The following is a 15,176-nucleotide window of genomic DNA, read 5'->3' as shown; positions in this document are numbered from 1 at the left end:
CCTTTATGGACGCAATCCTAGTGTTTACCTTTCCTGCATAGCTGGGATGACAGGATGTCACCATTCAAGTTGTTTATTGGTTGAGATGGGGTTTCAACAGCTCTCTCCCCACTCCTGCCCACTGACCTGACCTCAAACTGTGATCCTCCCAATTTCTACCTCTTGACTAGAGAGGTGTGAGCCATTTCACTCAGCCTACATGTTCTTAAATAAAATTTCTATAATCTACTTCTTACTCTGTAGTGTGTATTATTTTACTAGTTGTCTCTAGACATAAAATCCAACCCATTCAATTCTATTTTCATGGTAAGTTTCAATCTAATTTTTAAACATGTACAAATAAATATTTGAAGGCATAGAAAGACATATATATGAAAGGAGAATAAAAGCCAAGAGACTTTAACAGCTGCCTATGCAAATGTCAGTAATAGCTCATGGGCACCAAGGAGTCTTGAGTAAGACCCAAGTCTGGATTTGACACTCATTCTTTGTGGAATGGAAGTAAATGTTGTGTCATTAAAATCCCTGAAACAATGTTTGGGAGTGAATGTTAAGCACAAACATTTCCACTAGAAATTTTATTCATGGAGACAGAAGTCACAATAAAAGTATTGGAAAGTTGAAATAGTAAGTGAAACTGAGCTGAGCACTAAAATTAGAATGAGAACCTCATCACCAGCTTCTGTGGTAATTTGTGGGGATTTTACAAGTCTGTAGGTTCCCACAATTTTAGACCCATGCCAGTCTTTATGACACCACAAGATCTCATTTCCAGGGCTTCACTTGATTCCAATTTCTAGCCCAGGAAACAGAGCATGTATTTATTTAATTATCTTGGCACTCCTTAAGGATTAATCACACAAAATCTGAAAGTACCCACTACTAAGTGGAACACAAATTATAGTGGTATTGTTAAAGTGGAAAAATACAAATAAAGCTCTCATTAACTTGTTACTACATAATTTTGCAGAGAGAGAAAGAAAGAAAGAAAGAAAGAAAGAAAGAAAGAAAGAAAGAAAGAAAGAAAGAAAGAAAGAAAGAAAGAAGAGAGAAGAGAGAAAGAGAGAAAGAGAGAGAGAAAGAGAGAAAGAGAGAAAGAGAGAAAGAAAGAAAGAAAGAAAGAAAGAAAGAAAGAAAGAAAGAAAGAAAGAAAGAAAGAAAGAAAGAAAGAAAGAAGAAAGAAAGAAAGAAAGAGAGAAGGAGAGAAAGAAAGAAAGAAAGAGAGAGAGAGAGAGAGGGAGAGAGGGAGGGAGGAAGGGAGGGAAGGAGGGAGGGAGGGAGGGAGGGAGAAAGGAAGGGAGGAAGAGAAAGAGAGAGAGAGAAAGAAAGAGAGAGAGAAAGAAGGAAGGAAGAAAGGAAGGAAGGAAGGAAGGAAGGAAGGAAGGAAGGAAGGAAGGAAGGAAGGAAGGAAGGAAGGAAGATAAAAAGCTACCAAAATAACATTAATGATTGACACTAAACGCCAGTGGCTCATGCCTGTAAACCTAACTACTTAGGAGGCTGAAATCTGAAAATCCAGGCTTCAAGCCAGTCTGGCTGAAAAGTTCATGAAAATATTATCTCTAAACTAGTAACAAGCTGGAAGTGTAGCTAGCTCAAGAAGTAGAGCTCTAGCCTTCAGTAGAAAAGCCAAGCAAGCGTGCAATACCCTGAGTTCAAGCCCCAGTACTAGCACACACACAAAAGTATTGGGATAACTTCAAAAAAAAAATGTTACCTACTCATGCTTAGAGACAAATGCTTTCAGTTTCTACATACTTCAGTGAGTATGGAGCTTGACTACCTACACTTCCTGGCTGTATTGCTGCAAGTTATTGTCTGGCTACTTGTTGCTCCTTACATCTCCATGTCAGACTCATTAGAAACCACAGCTACTCATCACCATGGACGTTCCAGGGTAACTCCCTCGAGTTACTTTCCAGGATCATTTCTAATACTTAGATAAAATGGGTCACACACAATTGCTGACTATACAAATTGAGCTGGGATTCTTCCTCGATGATTGTTTATTGCTTTAAAAAGAGAAACTAGAAACCACAAAAGGGTTTCTTTTTTGTGGTTGTTGTTTGTTTTTTTACTGGTCAGTACAGCTGCAGGATTGATCTCCCAACACCTGGATTCCATCTTTTTGTTCATTCAAGTCTTCAGAGAGGGTCAACGAAATGGAAGCCCTATATCTCATAGAGAAATGGTTGTATAGCAGGAGACATAGGGAAGACCCACTTTTCAAGAGATCCTTTGATGTCGTTGGTAAGTTAAAGACCACAATAAGAGCAAGCCTTTTCCAAGTTTGAAAAGTGAATACATAGGCGAAAGGAAAATACCTTACGAGTGAGATTCCACTGGTTTTCTGGGACATAAAATTACATGTGGCTTAGGACTGACATTGACATGTGGCCTAGGACTGCATCTGTGAAAAAAAAGTGTGAGTTTTCTGGCATGAGGGTCTTACGCGTGCGTTGCTTACACTGTACCACTGAGCTACGTGTATCTCTAACCTTTTGGTCAGATTTTTAATTTTTAAACCAATCAGCAAGATTTTACCTATGAAAACTTTATATAATGGAGACTATTTGGCTTATTTATTTATTTTTATTACAGTGAGGAGATTCAAACCCAGGGCCTTGCACACGCCAGGCAAGTGTTCTATCTCTGAGCTATATTCTAGCTGTTGGTTTTTTTTGTGAAAAGCCTTCACTATAGTTCAGGCTAGTCTAGAACTCAAAATGTAGCTCAGGAGGGTCTCGAACTCTCCATTCTCCTGCTTTTAAGTGCTGGGATTATAGGCAAGTGTCACCACACTCAGCTTTCTAAATCCAAATTTGTTCTCCGTCAGATTAACTGAAATGCTTTGACTCTCGTTTTATTCCCATTTCAGTTTTATTTTATCTTACTTTAACTGTTGATTATGTCTTACTTTTACCATTCCTCCATTTTGGAGAAAGTCAGAGAATAAATCTAGACACAACCAATTGTGTGTGTGTGTGCATGTGTGTGTGTGTACGCACGTGCATGCACGTTCGTGTACACGCCAGCACTGAGGCTTGAATTTGGACACTGTCGCTTAGCTTTATGTCTCAAGGCAGGCACTCTACCACTTAAGCCACGCCTCCACTTTCAGCTTTTTGCTAGTTAACTGGAGATAAGAATTTTAGGAACTTTCCTGGATGGGCTGGCTTTGAACTTTGATCCCAGATTTCAGCCTCTTAGATAGCTAGGATAACAGGCAAGAGCCACTGGCACCTGCCACTGATTTTCCTCTTGAGAAATTAATGGAAGTTTAGTTTCTCTTAGGCAAAAATCTAAATTTTTCACTAGCAACTGTTGAACCCTTGCTGATGATATACCTGATGAGTTCCTTAGAAATAAAGTGTGGTCTTCAATTTATTGTAAATAAAATCAATAAGACCAATGGTAAATAGTAAGACCAATAGTAAAATATAAATGGAGAGATCTGTTGAAAATCAAATACAGTGACTGGGGGAATGGCTCAGGTGGTAGAGCCATCTCTAGTGAAGATGTCAGTACTGGAAACAAGCAAATACAGTAAATGGTCCATTGTTAAATTGTAGTATTTGAGCATTTACTGTCAGGTCATTTCAGCTTTTTTGTCTACTTACATATATTCATTCTATAACGGGAAGAAAATTCTTTTCGTTGCTTTAAATTCATCTCTTTCAAATCTCTAGTGGTTTGGGGTTTAATGAATAAGTCACGACTATTAGCTTTTATGATTTAATAACCATGAATCATCTGTAAATTCAATGTGTCTCAGTTTTCAGACTTCCCTATTGGTTCTTTGTGTATCCTTTTTTGTTTTAAATGCTCTGCTCTGTGTGCTGTGCAAATTTTATTAATGGCTGGAACAATTAAAATCCTGATCTCAGCCTCCTGCTGGCTGGGTTTACAAGCATATCCATGGTACCCAGATTGAAATTTATTTCTCTCTTCCATAAGAGAATCCACAATAATATCTAACTCTGGATCAGCTAAATGCTATATATTACCTTTCCTAGGAACACGACAGTTGAAATGCCTACTATAAAAGAAAGACAGATTCATCTCAAAATCCAGAGTGGTTAGGGAGCATAATGGGCTACAAAGAAATGCTCAGCATCATCCTTCAGATTTGTGCCACTGTCCTGGCCATAAAAAGAAAACTAATACTGATTTCTAAAGTGTCCAGTCAACACATATGATTTTGCATGACAGGCATTCCATGCATAATTGAAATACTTTCTGCTTTGGAAAAAACAGAAGTGAAAGTTGAGCAGATTTCAATGTTCAGCCAAATGGAACTCATGATAAGAGTTTTCCGGAGCCAAATATGGAGATACACTCAGTTCCTCCATCTGAAACTGTTTAAGACTCTTTAGAAGTTCAGGAGTGGCAGAAATAGGAATGAACTTGATATTTAAGAAGATTCATCCCTGATGATCGCAGAGTAAGTTGTTCCAAGGTGGCCAGAGAAGGACGTGGTCCCAGGTCCAAAGCCTTCTGGGGGATTTGCATATGTAAATTCCTCCATCCTACCTTCCCAAAGCTAACTTCAGTTGAAGGCTCCAAGGAAATTTGCTTCAGATCTTTTGAATTGTTGGGTGGAAGGAAAAATACTTCACTTTCCCCAAACCAAACAGGCTTTCATTGGAGTTGGATTCCATCACAGATGGTAGTCTTTCTGGACGGTTCATTGGCCCATTGCTCTTCATTTTGGCCAATTTGTGAATCGCTTGGGTCTCTACCACAGAACAAATGTCTCATAAGGAAAACAGAGAGGCCATTAAAATCACGTAGACACTCTTCAATGTAGTTGTTTCTCTGTGACTTTTTAAAAAAATTAAACAATGGGAAAGCATGAATATATGAAGTTCTAGGATTAGAAATGTGTTTTTTTTAGTTTCCCCTTATTTTCACCTCATTACTAGTTCTTTGTCAAAGATTGTACCAGAAACACATTTCAAAATTGACACTCTGGGTGTATTTATAATACTAAGACAAGTCAATGATAAATGATCTATATGAGAGTCTTACATCATTTGATGGAGTAAGGTTGGTTCCATTTGAACCAACACTAAATTAAATGAAAAGATTGCACAGTATTGCCAAATGGAGAAACCTTTAGAAAAATAAAATTATTAATCTGACAAATTGCAGGAAATCTGCAATTACTTAAATCATGTATATGCTACACTTACCAAAGGGTTGTCAAGATTTTTGTTACTTGAGCTGGGTGTGGTGATTTACTCTTGTAATCTCAGTTCTAGAGAGGCTGAGACAGAAAGATAACTGGTTCAAGGCCAGCCTGAGCTACAGAATAAGATGTTGTCTTAAAAAATAATATTTATGTTACCTCAAATTCTATAGACTATTATCTAAGAAGGCATTTCTTTCTTTTCATTTTCAGATTTTATTTACTTTTTGTCCTTGAAAAGTAATTTTTTTTTTGGTTGGTCGTGGGGCTTGAACTCTGGGCCTTGGCGCTGTCTCTGAGCTCTTCAGCTCAAGACTAGAGCTCTACCACGAGCCACTGCGCCACTTCCAGTTTTCTGAGTGGTTTATTGGAGATAAGAGTCTCACAGACTTTCCTACCCGGGCTGGCTTTGAACCGTGATCCTCAGATTTCAGCCTCCTGAGTAGCTAGAATTACAAATATAAGTCACCAGCACCCAGATGGAAAGTAAAATTTTATTGCTAAGGAAAACTGTTCTTGGAGTCAGTTCATGAATCAGATGGTTTTCAGAATTATTTTTAATTCAAAGAAGCCCTTAGGTCAAATCCTAACTACCAGGAAGGTAACAGAAGGAAGATTACAATTCAACTCCAGCCTGGACAATATGTTAGTAAGAACCCCATCTCAACCAATAAGTTGGGCATGATGAGTCATGTTTATGGTCCCAGCGATGTGAGAGGTATAGCCAGGAAGCTTTTGGTCTGAGGCCAGCCCTCTACAACTTGTGCTTGCCTAGCAAGCATAACACCCTGAATTCAAACCCTAGTACCACCAAAAGTAAAGAAAGAAATATTCAAATGCCTCTTGTGGTCACAAAGCGTCTCATTTACTTTTCCCTGGCTGTTACAATAGGTAGTTGTACTTCATGTCTTCCAACATCACCTGCTGTTGTTTTCAAGACCTGCCAGCACACTGGTTTTCCATAGCAGACAGTAAAGAATCTGTCATGCTAGCAACCGAAGGCCCTCCTCTCTAGGGCTGACCCTGGATGGAGGGAAATGACAGCAGGGTGTACTCTTCCTCTTTGCCCCTCTGGTAGGGGCTAGAACCAGGCAGAACTTCCAGGAATGCTTATAGTTCCAGTGTAGAGGGACAATCTATGCAAGAACAATGACAGATCAACCAGATCCCCTCAAAACTGAATGCCACTCCCCTCCCCTTTGCCCCCAACACAGTTAACCCAACTCTGACTCAACTATATGTGGGCGGAGAGCGGTCACTAACTTTCTCTAAAAATGTGATCCTAAGCATCAGGACTGTCTCTGCAATCATGCTAATGGCCTGCCTGAAGTCAGCTGCCCATCGGCTTCAGCGACCCCACCATCAACACACAGGAGGCTGCACAGAGCAGATCAGCCACCCACTTACCCTGGGCCTATTTGAAGAGTATAAAAGAAATTATAGCCCTCTCTTTAAGGATAAGTCCATAGATTGTGCATAACATAAGAGACTGGTCACAAAGCAGCTAGCTGAAGTGGGTCTTTCTCTAAGATGACAGCATAAATGGATGAAAAAAGGTCTGTGGCCGATCAGCACCCCTCCACTGCACTGGAATAGGGGAATCCTAGCTCCTCCTGCTAAGGAGAATAGAAAAGCCATGTACTATGAATCTACTTGTACTGTGGTAAGCACTCTCCTCTGTGATTCATGGGCTTGTAAGTTTAAATATGTCTCTGAATTCTAGAATCGTGTGTGTGTGTGTGTGTGTGTGTGTGTGTGTGTGTGTGTGTGATGGTATCTCAGTTCTTCCACCTATAAAACTAGGATAGGCCAGGCACCCATGGCTCATACCTATATAATTCTAGCTACTCAGGAGGCTGAGACCTGAGAATCATGGTTTGAAGATAGCCTAGGCAGGAAAGTCTGTGAGACTCTTATTGCCAATAAAAGCCAGAAATGGAGCTGTGGTTCAAGTAGTAGAGCACTAGCCTTGAGAATAAGAGTTCAAGGACAATGCCCAGGACCTGAGTTCAAGCCCCAGGACTGACAAAATAATAATAATAATAATAGGATAATAAATACAAATGCTTTTCCCACTTTCAAGGAGGTGACATATGATAAATCCTTCATAAGTTGAAAATATTGTTAGTTGGTAGTTTAGTCAACACACTTGTGGTTGTTATTGTTTTATGCCAGTACTAGGGCTTGAGCTCAGGGTCTTCTGCTCTTGCTTAGCTCTTTTCGCTCAAGGTTGGTGTGCTACTATTTAAGCCGTACCTCTACTTCTGGCTTTTTGCTAGCTAATTGGAAATAAGAATCCTTCAGATTTCTTCGATCTTCATGCTGAGTAGTTAGGATGATAAAAATGAGCCACTCATGCCTCACTGTCAACCCGTTCAACCTAGTGAGCATCTTAACACCTGGTGCTCTGTAGACTCTGCTAAGGTTTGACCAGGAGCTGTGCACATTCACCTGCTTCCCTGAACCTCAAGAAGCTTTCCCTACAGCATGGTGTTAGCTAGGGGATGGAAAGCCTGTTGCTTTCACAGCCGTGAGAAGCTGGAAATTAAACTGAGTCACTAAAAACAGGTATCCTGAGAGTTCTGGGAAGGTTGTTGCACTGGTGTGTATCACGTAGCATAGTAAAAGATTGATGAATACATTTTGTAATCATTATTATTATTATTACTTAGTGTTAGCGTTATCCTATAGTAGCAGAATTCTTGAGTACTCTTTCCTGGCTAGGCATTGTGGCCCAAATAAACTTATTACAGTGTCCTCAGATTCAAAAGGAAGGCATTAAACCAAACATTCTGTAGTTCCTATCTAAGATCTGAACATTCTTGACTCTATGACTATAGTATCTTCTTGGGGGAAAAAAGTATTCTTTTTTATTACTTTGCTAGCTGTATTTTAAAAAGTCAAGGCTGATCAAAATCTGTGAGCTCTCAAAAATTCAGTGGTTGGATAACTTCAAAGGATATCCATTTAAACATTCCATTTTACTGGCTCTGTGTGTGTGTGTGTGTGTGTGTGTGTGTGTGTGTGTCTGGGGATCAAATCCAGGACCTTGAGCATACCAGGCAAGTACTCTCATCTCTGAGATATACCCACAGCCCTGTATTTATAGGGTTATAAATTTATTATCATTATCAGAGAATAGTCCTCAGTTTAGATTCAATTAGACCTTGCCTTTTATTGTGGGAGGATCTATTATTCTGGAAACACAATTTCTCTGGAAAGTTCTTTTCCACTATTAACTTGTGGAAAAAGTGAAATCATACCAGAAACAAACTCTCTAAAGAATGGCCCAGCAGGGCAGCCACCCCTCCCCCTCCCCCATCCCTCCCTCCCCTCCCCCCCTGCAGTCAGACAGGGAAGTCACCGGATGACTGGACACTGGGCCAGGGACCCTGGCCGAGGCTCACAGATAGACCTCACACAAATAGCTCAAAGAGGAACCATCACACTTGGAACTATTATTTTTTTTCTCATAGAACACACACTCTAGATTTTCTTGTACATTTTTAAGGGGGGGGGGTGAAGAGGGGGAAAATCCTCTGATGCCAGATGAGCCATTCTTCCCCATGAGGTATCCAAAGCTGATTCTATCAAAGATCTTTGGCTAATGAGCTGCTCAAAACAATTATGTTGGTAGCTCATGCCTGTAATCCTACCTACTTAGCATAAGGCTGAGATCTGAGGATCACAGTTCAAAGCCAGCCTGTGCTCTTATCTCCAGCCAGCAAAAAGATGGAAATGAAGCTGTGGCTCAAGGGGTAGAGCTCGAGTCTTGAGCAGAAAAAGCTAAGGGGCAGCACTTGGAGTTCAAGATCTCCAGTACTTCTTGAACACACAAATAAACAAGCAAACAAACAATGGCATGGAGGAAACTGAAGAAGAACCAGTTACTCCTCAACCATTTTTATTCCAGTCTCCACCAGTAGCAAGGGGTGATGAGAGAGAGCAGTGTCCCTTGAGGACAGTGGACGAAGTTGCAAACAAATCATACAACTCCACTCCCTATAGGACAACCCATCCATCACTCAAGAAGCTGCACCTTTCCAAGTGTCCTAAGTTTATCACAAGCAAAACACTGCCTTGTATGACCTGAAATGGGAACTGCTCCTCTCTGCTCCCTCTGCATGTCCAAGTCGTCCTGCGGAGGAAGCTGCCTGCTCATCTCTCACGAGTCTCTGGGGGCAGAGGGTCCATCAGCCATCCTGCGCTCTGCCCCTCTCTTTCCTCTTTTTTCTGTACAGCATTCTGTCTGGTAACCATCACAGAAGGACAGACGTCTCTGAAACTACAACTTGGTTCTAGCACTTGGCAAGTAAGCTATTTAAGGTTGTAAACTTAGGAAAGAATGATCCTCTCACACCTTTGCCCTACCCCTGCCCAGGCTGATAAGCAGCTCAGGCAATATTTTTATAATTCGTGTCACAAACAAAGAAGAAAAGACCTTAAGCATCACGAAAACACCAAAAGAAGGAAGGCCAGGGTCAACTGAACATTGCAGCTTTAACGCAACAGAGGAGAACCAGCTTGCTGAAGCAAAGAACTACAACATGCCACTTTTACTGAGTTAGAAAGCATGCATGAATACTCTTCAGAATGGACTAAGGGTGGTCGGGTCAGATGGACAATAACTTCACAAGTGATTTTTTTTTAAAAGAACTAGATCTTCAGGTTTCCATGGTAACACTGATCAACATCAAATCTGGTCATCAGCTCTCCTCCAGGGGCTCACTACTTGATCACCTGAATCTTGGTGCTGAACCTAAACTTTAAGAATCATACAGGTCCAAGACACATAGAAACAAACTTCTTTTGTGGCCAGGAATCAAGCCATCTACCCTCATGGGAGAAGGCAAGGAAAAAGGCGATTAATGAGTATAAACAAAACCTCTCTTTTTAGAGTGTCAGGAGGCAAGCAACATCAGAATTTTAAAAGTTAGGGGTGGCTTGCCACCACACACACACACACACACACACCCCACACACAGAGCAAAGTCTCCAGTTACTTACTGGGGTGGTTTTGTCGCCCGAACCCTCACACCAGCACCCAGCCTGTCCAGCTGCCAAGAGCCGGAGCATGCCGCCAACAGCCGTTTCCTTCAAGCTGGGGCTCGGTGTCTTAACCAGTCACATGTGCCGCTGATAAATACCACACTGTGCCAGGAGGTCAGGAACTGAAGATCCTTATTTGCCTCCTTCAACCTCCTCACAACCCTGGGGTTGGCTCAGCCCATCTCATTAGCATGCAGAGCGGGACATTCCACAATTTGTTTTCTGTTAGTGACAGACGCCTGATAAGTCACTGGGGAGAGCGGGTCACTGCTGGTGGGAAGGTAATGCTGCGGGTGGGGGTGGGCGAGGGAGGAGGGGAGGGGGAGGAGGGAGGGGAGCAGTCTCTTTCCACTCCTGTCTCACTCAAATTGTCGCTAGGGCTCTTCAACAGCAAGGAAAAGGAGCCAGAGATTCATGCAGCAAGCAGGTCCAAGCTGCTGAGTTTTGTTTTCTTGGATTTCAGGCTTCTGCTTGCCAGGAGAGCCTCCTCACTAACTACTGGGGTCGTCCTGGGGAAGATAGACTTGCATCAACTCTCTGTGACTGCTCTGGTTTGATTTCAAAAGCCAGTGCTTCAGGAGCCAGAAATGCCAAAGGGCAGATATTCGAGGAATCAGGTCAAATGTCGCTTTATCTAGAGACACTGGAAAAGATTTCAGGAAGCCTAAGACCATATTCCACCCCAACGGATGCTTGGCATCAACATTTTGGGATACGGTGAGCAGTAGAGGTGATTAGTGAAAGCTAGTGGAAAAGATGAGCACTATTCACATAGAACTTGGCGAATGGATTCCTACTTTCTTAGGTCTGCTGGGAAGTTGGGCCAAGTTGCCATTTGCGGGGGAGAGGGCCCTGCTCACCAAGGTAGCAAGCCATCCTGGATGTTGTGTGGGGTTCATACTACTCTTTTGAACTGATCTTCCCACCCATGGGTGACATCCTCTACTTAAAGAAAATCCCTTAGGGTAGTGGAGCTGCGGTTCAAGTGGTAGAGCACTAGAGTGAAAGAGCAAAAGAGGGTACCACCCAGACCCTGAGTTCAAGCCTCAAGACCAGAGTGCACACACACACACACACACACACACACACACACACATGCACACATGCACACAATCCCTTGGAGTATGAAACCTTGGATGGTGTGAGTACCTGACTTCACTGTGTGCTATGGTAAGTGTCACATTTCTCATAGTCAGAGCCTAAGCTTGCCCTTCAGGGTGGCGTGGATTGACAGATTTGGTGAACTGAAGATCCAAAAATGATAGTAAAAGTCCCCTAGGGGATTTCTGAACCATAATTAACCTAGTAGGGTGTCAACTGTGATTTTTAATAAGTCAAATCATACTCAGTTGGGAGTGTGTGGGAGCACACCTCTCTTCCTAGGCTTTGTCTCATAATTATATGCGTGGTAATTAAACCTGAAATGTCCTTCCACACAAAGGATAGTGTTTGGAAGAATAACAGAAAAACAAGTAAACCTAAAAGCTAGCCTCACCATACTTTCTGTGGTCTAACTTGTTACTAACTTGTGAGAGCTCAAACTATAAGTGGGAAAATTGAATTTCAGGTTAATAACAAATACATTTCAGATCCTGAAATCCAATGCCTTAAAATACATGTTATCCTCATGGGCATGTTCCCTCATAGGTTGATGTGATGATCTTCATCAGAAACAAAAAAGGAGGCATCCTGATGGCTTGAAATGTTGGTCTGATTTATTGATGCTATGCATTTATGGTAAGGGAAACTTCTGTGACCAGATGACCTAATTACTATTCACTGTATTTACAACTGACTGTGTTAATTATCCTGACAGTCCCTTACTTGGCACGTAGTTTCTGGGGAAAGAGAGACTTCTGGAAACTCTGAAATCTAACCCAGGAAACAGTATAGAAATTCTTTTCGAATTCTCTTGGCAGGAGATGGGGGGAGGGGTTGGAGCTGAAGAAACAAATCCAAAGCATGGCCCCTTCTTGTATTGTGTGGTTACCAGAATGAGACTGAAGATCCTACCATGTCACTTTATTTCAGCCTTGCCAAGAGAAGAGAGCCAGCCTTTCTGGCCTCTAGATCCTCACCATTTCCTTCAGCTGGAGATGTGGTACTCTCCTCTTGGCCACCCTCCCACTGTGATTGTATCCTACCCTCTGCCCACTCCTGTGGTCCTGCGCAGTCTCCATGACAACCATACCTTCTCTTCCTCATCAACACACGCTTGCGCATCTACATCCTGACAACCATCTCTTTCTCCTTTGCTCCTTCACTATCCTAACTCCCTTCACAACCCAAGTTTCTGGAGAAATACTTTACTCCTCGTTTTCCCTTCTTTTTAAGTAGCAACAAGTCACATCCTGGCTTCTTCCCCATCTTCAATGAAAATGCTTTCCCTAAGACAGCAAAAGCCACGGGCAATGGGCACTATTTTGCTTTTACCTTACGTGACTTTTTAAAGTTTTGACCCAGCTAAACAAATGGTGCTTAGAAAGTTCTATTATGGTTTTTTAGCTTGAATATGAAAACTCTCTTTCCCTTTCTGCCCTCTACATCTTCCCCCCCCCCCCCCCCGCCCCAACACACACACACACACATATTCTAACTGATTACTGAATGACTATTGTGGTTTCTTAGTGACTCATCTCCAAAATCCCTGTCTCTGACTTCAATTTATCTTTTACATTTAAGACTGGCATCCTGGGTAACTTTGGTTTCCCATAACCTATGAAGGCCTTGACTAACACTCTTTGCTGTGGCTCCCTTTCATTCATTGCACTGCTACTGCATCTCTCACTCTGTTTTTTCATGTGTCTCTGGTCCATCAAACCCATGTCAACTGTTCGGAAGCCTTAAAACTTGTTCACATATAGCTCATGATTCCCAATACGATATGGGACATGAGAGACACATAGTTGAAACCAAGCTTAATGAATAACTGAGTGACTCAATACAATGGCTTTCTGTCATTCTGTTAGCAAACCTTGAGGTAATATTAGGCTACAAAAATCTTAACTATTTCTTATCCCCCCGCAAAAGTAATTATTCTTGCAATGTACTGTGACCGCACTGTAACAAAACTAGTTACAAAAAGTAAGTCAAAAAGAGCTAACCACTCAAGAACAATTTTACATTTTAAAAAATGAAAATAAAAAAATATATATTATTGATTGGGGAAGAAATCAAAATGGTAATTACAGAACGCTCAGAAGTTTTCCAGAATGATATTTCCATATTATCAAATATAGTGGCCCAAGCCAAAATAGTTATTGGAGGCGAATTAACTTAAGGGGAGTTAAAAAAATAGGGCAATAGACATGAAGAACTTTAAAAGTTATTAAGAAATTTATTTCCAAGAACAATTTTAGTCCAGACTACTTACATAGTCAAATTCTCTCTGAGCTTTAAGCCACAGAGAATCTTCAGGCTGTATTAACTTTCTCAGATCAAAAGTATCTGAAATTTAATACCCTTTATTTATTAAATTGAAAAAAAAAACCGATATAGCATAAGGGGAAATTAAAGACTAACTTCATATATGAACTGTTGACCCTAAAGATGTAAATACTTCAATATTACAAAATACATGAGCTAAAATGAGCCTCCCACGTGCTGGATTAAGAAATAAGCTTCTCATTTTTGTTAATTGGATGCTACTGGAGATGGAACTCAGGAACTCAAGCTTTCTAAACCAGGGCTTTACCACTTGAGCCAAATATCTTAGTCCTCTTTGCTTAACTTGTTTGTTTAGTTTGGATCTCCAAACTTTACCTCAGCAGGCCTTGAGATTACATCTTCTTATCTCTGCTTCCCAAGTAACTGGATTACAGGCATGTGCTACCCTACTCAGTTTTAACCTCAATTAAAAAAATAATAATAATATAGAGATACAAGAGTTTTTCTTATCATGGTAATCTCTCTTAAAACAAACATGAACATCAGACTCCATAATAAAATACTTAGTGACAAACTAAAATCAGAAAAAAGAAAATATCATGATCATTACTATCATTTGGCTCTGCACTCCATGTGGATCCATTGTAAGCAAGCAAAAGAAAGAAACTAAAGAACTATTGATAAATTTTAGCAAATGACAAAAACACTAAGTTAATACTTACTCAAATTTTAAAAGTTTTAAGTGGCAAATTGAGTGAATCTAACAGTTATGAAATAAAAGCATAAAATTAGCAAAAACTTTTTATACAGCAGTGTAAAATAGCAACAACAAAATTTCTAGGAATAGAAACAGACAAAACTACCTACACAAACATTTTTACAATGCTTTTCTGAGAAAATAAGGATATGTAATTTTTCTACACTGAAACTCAATGTTTTAATTTATATATGTAACCAAATGGCATAAGCAAAATCAAATTTTTATTTAAAAGTATAGAACACTGAAAAGGCTAAAAAAATTGTAGAGGAAAACGGCATTAAATGTAACTGTGAACTTAAATTAACTTGTAGGATGATTTTCATTACTTTGAAATTATGTTGGGTCATAATACAGCTTTGTATTGTGAAAATATTTTAATCATGATTACAAAAAGCAGACGCCATCAAGAAAACAAATGTAGTACTTCTGAATATAAAACATGACATGACTATACTCACTTTTAAATGTGTGCTTTTAAAATAAGAAGAGAGAAAGTAGACTACAAAGATGCTTAAGCTCCTTAGCCATCCACACAAAGAAGAAAAAACCACCGATCAGAAAAGGTGAAGCCTGCCTGGGGAGCTCAAACAGCTTCATCACTCATAAACAAGCAGACACATCTACACCTGACTCCCTCACTGTCTAGTCCTGGACCCAGTATTTGATAACAATTTACTGGAAATAGTGAAACTACCAGACCAAGGATGCAGGAAGATGCCTGTGCACCAGGGATTGTGTTCCTCGGAGACATTCACTTGAGTTTCTGTGTCTGAAGCATTCCCTTTGGTG

This window comes from Dipodomys spectabilis, unplaced genomic scaffold (assembly GCF_019054845.1).
Source record: "Dipodomys spectabilis isolate Male_0828 unplaced genomic scaffold, ASM1905484v1 ptg000737l, whole genome shotgun sequence".
NCBI lineage: Eukaryota > Metazoa > Chordata > Mammalia > Rodentia > Heteromyidae > Dipodomys > Dipodomys spectabilis.
The sequence above is the reverse complement of the archived record's forward strand: the minus strand, read 5'-3'. Positions refer to the sequence as shown.